This window comes from Strix aluco, chromosome 5 (assembly GCF_031877795.1).
Source record: "Strix aluco isolate bStrAlu1 chromosome 5, bStrAlu1.hap1, whole genome shotgun sequence".
Lineage (NCBI taxonomy): Eukaryota > Metazoa > Chordata > Aves > Strigiformes > Strigidae > Strix > Strix aluco.
Genome location: NC_133935.1, coordinates 87606949 through 87614627, shown reverse-complemented (window position 1 = coordinate 87614627; position 7679 = coordinate 87606949).

The following is a 7679-nucleotide window of genomic DNA, read 5'->3' as shown; positions in this document are numbered from 1 at the left end:
CTGCTTTTTGTGTATATTAGAACATTTTGGGAGTAGTCGGAGCACTTATGGTGGAGCGATCTCCAGTGCTGGCCAGCGCTGCAATAAAGAATACGTGCTTAACAGTTATACTCAATTCTGACTGTTGAGATAACCTCTTTGTTTGAAAGGGTTCTGGTGGGCAGGTCACCATCTCGCCTCGTGGTTGGGCCAGCACCAGGCCTATAAGAAAGCACATACACTTCCTCAGTGAGGTGGCCCCAGTATGGCCAAGTTTCATGTCAGAGCAGTCTCAGGTGTGTTATTTGGGCATGTTTTGGGGCCAGCTGTAAAACTGGCTCCTTACCTCAAGTGCCTGCTTCGTGAAATGGCTGTGAGGGCTCGCCTGCCTTTAGTCTGCCTCTTTTCACACTTACTGTGTTGCTTTACAGGTAGAAGATTGACAGAGTGAGAGATGGAGATACAGAGCACTGTATCTTTGGCTAGGGGTCCACCTGCTCCTCTTAGTATGAAATGAGAAGCCCAACTCTTGTCAGAAATACTGAGGGAATGGATCAGGTCTTGGGATTGAAGATGAAGCAGTACCAAGCATGGAGCTTGGCATTTACAAAGGGGAGAAGTGGAGAGCCCCGTGTAAAGAGAAGAGCTGTACTGAAGAGCAGGTGCGAAGGAGACGCTTTGATAATTGTGACATTAGGTTCTCGTTGCTAAATTAGTTTAAGATAAATTAGGGGAAGAGGCTGAGAGGAGACAGCAACACTGAAGCAAACAGGATGGAAGGAGAAAGAAAAGGCAGTGAGCGTATAACTGGTTGCCCCGGTAAAGTATTCAAGATGTCATGTCACACTTTACCACACCTGTGATGTGCTCCTGTCTCATCATCTAGGAAGCGTTGGCCCATGTGTCCATAAAGGTTTAGCTTAATCAACTTAAAAATAGATTTGTCAAGCTGATGTGGCATCTTCACATGTAAAAATCTTGAGCTATCACATGGAGTTCTGAAATGGAGACCAGTGACGTAAGGGATGATATGTATGGGTTCCTGCTGCTGGATGTGTGGAGGGTGAATTGCCACACGGGTTTATGATGACTACAGCTGCCAGAGCAGGTTTTATTCAAGAGGCTGAGAGGTGTCTTCACCACCACAGTCAAATCTTTAGTGACTGCCCCATCCCTGGAAACATTCAAGGTCAGGTTGGACAGGGCTTTGGACAACCTGATCTAGTTGAAGATGTCCCTGCTTATTGCAGGGGTTTGGACTAGATGACCGTTAAAGGTCTCTTCCAACCCAAACTATTGTATGATTTTATGATTCTGTGATTGCAGCTTTGCCACAGATGGATGGGGAATGATTGGTGGACTTCTGTAGATCTTGTAAAGAGAGTGGCTTGCAGTAAGCTGGAAAAGGAGAATCTTTTATTATGCATTATTACCCATGGACTGGAGTAGAGGGTACCGATGCTATGTCTCACCTTCCCCACACTCGCTGGTCCTCCTCCCAAAGAGCTAAATGTTGATTTCTGTTTCCTTCTGACTTAATAAAATCTTTGCAGTAGGTGGTGGCTGAGTGCTGGATATGTTCAACCCATCCTTCTCTCCTCTTTTCAAGGAATAATAACTTCCTGCTTGGTTTAGGTAGTGGAGTTGTGGATACTGCCTTTCTTTTTGCTTCTCAGCAAAGGTTTTTGAGAACTGTGCTTCAGCCTCAAAATCGCTGTCTTTGGAGAACCCAGGATGTGAAGGGAAAACTAGACTCAGGAAAGCAACCTGAGGTCCCAGGGGTAGCTTTGTCTTAACTTGATTATGCTTCTGAGTACTTAACAGCAGCAAATCATGCTAATAACAAAAGAGACGGCCCTTTTCATGGGTCAGGGAGAATAAGGCAAGTGGGTATTGCACGACCCTGGGTCCTGTTTCTCAATGGACCAGGACTAAAGCAGACTTTCTGGTGTCTCTGCCAACCCCAACTGCTGAAATGGCTCCATGACTGTTGATGTAGGGTGAAGCAAAGCCCCTACGTGTCCTCCTCCAGCTACTAAGTGCCCTAATCCAGCTATTACGCTGCTGGTTCCAGAGAGTGAGATTTAATCTTGGGCTCAAATACCTGTACTGTGCTGGGGGAGACTCCCATCAGAGCCCACCTGAGCACCATTTAAAACCAGGAATAGCTGACATGGTGGCCCAGGAGAATGGACAGTACAGGAGGGTGAGAAGCCATAGAAATACACAGGCTAAAACATCTGTGCAGGATTGTTCTTATCAATTAAAACGAATCTTAATCACCATTGAAAAACACTCAAAGAGCTTCCTTTTTCCCTTGCATTTAGAAGAAGCAAATCATAGCTTTGCTACCCGCTTTAGGTCCCTTTCTTAGTCTCAGATCAAAGTTACAGCTCAAGATTCTTGTTAGTGCTCTGGCAGGGATTATGTAGTAAAGGAAAGGGTTTCAACTGCATCTAAAGATAAAATGTTTCCCAGCCGTTTCCCCAGGAAAACTTATCCTTGTCTCTATCAGCTCCTTCCGTTGTGTCTTCATCAAGGGAAAGTGAATCTGACTCTTGGGAACAATTCTCTGGAAGAGAATGGATAATTAAACCAAACTAGATATACTGAGGCAGGTTGAAAACATCAACCCTAACACATGAGATAAGCTCTTGGCAGTTGTTCAAGGTACTATAAAGAGGTTTTGCACCAGAAATGAGGAAGTGTGGATCAGCAGGGTGATTCTGTGTGGAGGTAAAAATGGAGTAACTGCTGAAGGAGAGAAACAATGGAGGCCAAAGAGGCTAAGCTGTAGGGAAGGCATTAACACGGCCATCCTAAGACATGCAAATGTGTTTTTGGAAACTATCATGTGAAGCTAGCTGAGATATGTAAGTAAATAACACATTTTTAGTTGTTTCTTTGTTGTTTTCTGATTTGCTGTTGGAGTTCTGTAGTTTCTCTTTGCTGGCATAGAGTCCAAAGCTCAGTTTTAAAGAAAAATCAAGGTCTCTGTGTAATTCAACAACACTGAGGCTGGAATTGAGCTCACCTAACTTCATCTAGCTCAAACTTAGGCATCTAGTCTGAGGTGGTCATCCAGATTTCTTCTGTATTGAGTAGAAGGTGAGAGAGGGAGAGAGAGGGAGACAATGCACATGGACAGAGCGTCCCATCGGGAGGTGGGAACACAGCTACAGGATGCCTCTTCCTGGACCTCTAAGCTTCCTCTGTAATCCAGTTTAAAATTAAAGCCTTACGTCAGAGGTGGCCGTAGTTACATTAGATGACTCCTTCACTTAGACATGAGAGACTGAAGGCAGCTTTTGCCAAACCCTGCCCACGTTCCACTGTAGCCCCCAGTGCTCTCCTTGTACAGTGTTTGCTCACAGGGCTGGTCTCTCCCCCCCGACCACGTAGTCTCCCTGAAATGTGTTTGCAGGCCTCAGCTAGCCATGGCATGCTGTCCTCTCTGTTGACATTGTCACATGCTTTTGTCACTCTCCCTGCCTGAAAGACTATATGCAAACAAGCAAATAGACCCGGACATGAGTGAAACACCAGGCTCAGCACTGTTCCAAGCAGTCTAAACTCTTGTTATCTCCTTTTGCACTCGGGGAATGGAAGAACATGATAGCACAATGTGCTGGCAGTCCTGCTGGAGATGAAGGCATTAGGCTTTGTTGTGATTATAACCCCTTAAGTAATGGAACTGGCTTTGCTGTTTTATTTATTTTTTCTAATCCTGGGTGTGTTTATTCCATGTTATCTGCATATGGCTGGTAACAGCAGCTGAGCTGCCCAGCCAAGGCAACGATGCAAAGGTGAAGGCAAACAGCAAAAACAGGGTGGGAATGGCTTGTCCTTGCAGCACCACTGAAGTCTCTCAGACTTTGACCCTACAGCCAGCCAGAACTGAACCTGAACTAAACCCACAGTCCATGGGTATGGTTTCTTGTCACGTTTAATACAGTTTCAGTGTGGGGCACCCCGAAACCCACATCCTCCTCCCACTTCTAACTGCATGCTCTAGATGATTCCATTGTATAGCAAAGCTGAGGGATCCGCTTGTTGATCATGGGAAATGGACCCAGTGGATATGATTTGATTTCTGTTAAATCATTGGCGTGATCTGCTGCACTCAAACCCAAACAGTCATTGGCCCAAAGTTCAAAATTAACATCCTAGCGCACTGAACGTCACTGCCTTCCGTAGAGCTGTGACTCTCCAGCCCTCAACAGACCTTCTTGATAGTTTAAGAATTAAGCTCGTTCCTTGTGTATTGATTAGCTGTGGAGCATTTTACCATTCCAGGTTGCTTTTTGATGTAAAACGCCGTGTGATTACAATTCAGCTCGGAGAGATGATTGTTTGTTACAATCAGTGTTGTCTTACCGTGGTTGAACAGTGAAGATGTGACCATAACTGCCACGCATCTCCTGCAGCTATCGAGATGCATCGCTGTTGAATGGTGTAAAGTCTCCAGTACCAGGACAAAAAGTAGGGCTGAATTAAAAGAGCCAGCTCCATATATCCATTTTACAATTACAGAAGTAGGAGAACTGCCCTCTTACACCAACCTTGAGTTGCCTGGGCCCACTTTTTGCTGATGGGATCACCTGGAGAGACTCCTGTCTCCAGCAGAAGCGCACACAATATGAGAAGTGTGGAATGGCTGGAAAACAACGGACATATTATGAGCGATCCAGACCGAGGGGCCTCACTGTAACAGCAAGCTGCAGCTGTGTTCAAGGACATAAGCAAGGACGAGATAGACTGAGAGAGTACATTCCTGGCCAAAAGATAAAGAAGTTGGACTGTCGAAAACAGGATGCCTACCTAGTGGGAGAGCAGCGCATGGACACCACACCGGGACCAATCATAGAGGGCAAAAGGGGGCGTGAACAAGTAGCTTTAGCCTATTAGCAATAAGATAGCGGCGCGTGAAGCTTGTGATAGTGTATAAATTGCTGTGTATCCTTTAATAAAGTGGCATCAACCTGATCACATTGGTCGTATAAGTTGTGTCTGGGACTTCCGCGTCAGCAGAGAAGAATCACCCTCACTCCAGCACGCCAGTGGTCACCAGTTGCAGTGATTTCCATAGCTGGGCTGTTGTGTTTAATAGGCATTAATGTCTCTCTTGTGGAGTTGTCTAGGTTGTATTTGAACCAGATTGTATTTATCTGTTACAGCTGTTCTTCAAAGGATGCCACGTAAGGGCTTAGGCACTGCATCTGCTCCAGCTTGCCTGCTGGAGTAATATTTTATCTTGAAGGAGCATGAGTTATTTTATTATTGTTTAGTCTGGAGAAGAGAAGGCTGAGGGGAGACCTCATTGCCCTCTACAACTCCCTGAAAGGAGGGTGCAGAGAGGGGGGGGATGAGTCTCTTGAACCAAGGAGCAAGAGATAGGACAAGAGGGAATGGCCTCAAGCTGCGCCAGGGCAGGGTCAGACTGGCTCTTAGGAAGGATTTCTTTGCAGAAGGGGTTGTTGGGCGTTGGAATGGGCTGCCCAGGGCAGGGGGGGAGTCCCCATCCCTGGAGGGGTTGAAGAGTCGGGTTGACCCAGCGCTGAGGGATCTGGTGGAGTTGGGAACGGTCAGGGTGAGGTTCATGGTTGGACTGGAGGAGCTTCAAGGGCTTTTCCAACCCAGATGATTCTGTGATTCTGTGATTACACCCTCCATTACACTGGTGAAACCATCTCCCATGGCTGGCAGATCAGCGAGGTTTGACCTTGGACCTCCAGACAGCAGTATAGGTGTCACCTGAGCTAAAGAAAAAATGCCCCAAGGCCTGCTCTGCCAGTCCATTTTCTTTTGAAGGTTGTACTCCCAGCGCACTTTTTTTAGTTTTTAGAGGTATTTTTTCTTCTTATGCAGACTCAGTGGCAACAGCAACTTTAATGAGATGGAGTAATGTGAAAATATAACCCACCCCTCGTTCGGTCACACTGGGGAAGGACCATGACACATGCTTTCATCCACAGAAAAGATCTGTAAAATGAAAGTTCAGTGCTTGGTATGTGTCAGCCCTGTAGCTGCCTGGGACTGGACAAAGTGTCCCTGTACTGAGTACTGTGTCCTAAAAGGTGATGGTTTAGTATCAACAGCGACATTTAAGATGCTTCTGCTTCCAAATGAAGCAGCAATAATAGCTTCTCAGAGCTCGGATGTTAATCCACCGGTGTAGCCAGCATGTTTGCTAGCAGAGGAAACAGTGCTGCCTTCTCTTACTGCATTGGGAATGTTGGCATGCTCCTTCTCATGTTGTAAGGAAAATCTTTCCATGCTTGTCACCTCCAGGGATAAGATGAAACCAAGGCAATTCGTTAGCAAACATGGTAATCAAAGCCTGTATCCTGCTAAATACAGCAGCACTGATCTCTGCAGCCACGTTAGACTGAAGTGATAAAATGTTAGGTCATGATTCCATTTATAAGCAACTATCTTTTCAAAGTTGGACTTTTCTTAGTATTTTAGTAATTCAGTCATGAAAGAGATCTTAATTTCATCACAGTTTCCTGACTTCTGCTTATAATGCTGTCTCCTTACCTTTACAGGGGATTTTTCACGAGCAAGGATGTTATACTGTTGCATGGTAATGTGCAGGTATTTATACTTAACCATGGTTCTTTCATGGGCCACTGAGGTGCAGCCGATTTTGATCCAGAAGATTTAATAGTAGAGACAGTAATTTTGAGCAAGAAACAAAGAGCAGAGTGGCCATTTCTGGAATGTCCTTCTCAACTACTCAAATGGGAGCAAAGCCAACTTCTGACATTATTACTTTTTCCTGAAGAATTCTCAGAGAATAAGTTAGGATAAAGGTAGTTGTTGTCCAGTTAAAAATACAAATAGACTGGAGTGGTGGATGAATTAATTATTTTTCCCCAGAACTGTGAAATGAATGCGAAAAAAACAATCTAAAAAGTGTCGTGAATACAACAGAGTTACTTCAATCATCTGTTTTTCCTTTCCCACACTTTGTCTTTAATATTTTTGGCTGTCCTAGGCATCTCCAGTCCAGACAACTGTCTTGCCTTACATTTTTAAATTGTGAAAAGTGATTGGCAGTGCTGCAAAATAGTGTGACGTAGAATCTCAAACACCATTTTATATAACTACTCGAGTGATTTAGAAACTTCTCTCCCACCAAGAGCTGCAGTACACTTTACACGTTTTGCCAAATGGGAGATGTTTGCTGCATTCAAAGACCCAATGGCTTTCAAGAATTTATGTCCGTTAGGGTGTTTAGAAGTTTAGGAAACTTCACTGTTTTGTGAGGAGCTGGCATTTCACTAAACTCCTTTTCTTCCTTCCATGTTGCAGTTATTCTCCGTCTCGGCACAAGTTCAAGGCAAGATCCAGCTGAGAAAGCTGGAGATGTGTCACATTTCTGGTCACGGGAGAGAATCACAGCTGTGGGTAAGCCATGCCAGAGGAACTGCTACCATGTACGTGGGGTCACCAGCATTCCCTTCCTTGCCTCTCTGACATCTGTACTTTCACTGCCAGGACATCCACTCACAGCGTTAATTAAAATTGGCAAAGACAGAGTGTTATTACTAATGTGATACTGTTTGAAGTGCATGTAAGTGTGACCAGCAGAAGTAGGGAGGTGATAGTCCCCCTGTGCTCTGCACTGGTGAGGCCACACCTGGAGTGTTGTGTCCAGTTTTGGGCACCTCAATACGAGAGAGATCTCGAGGGGC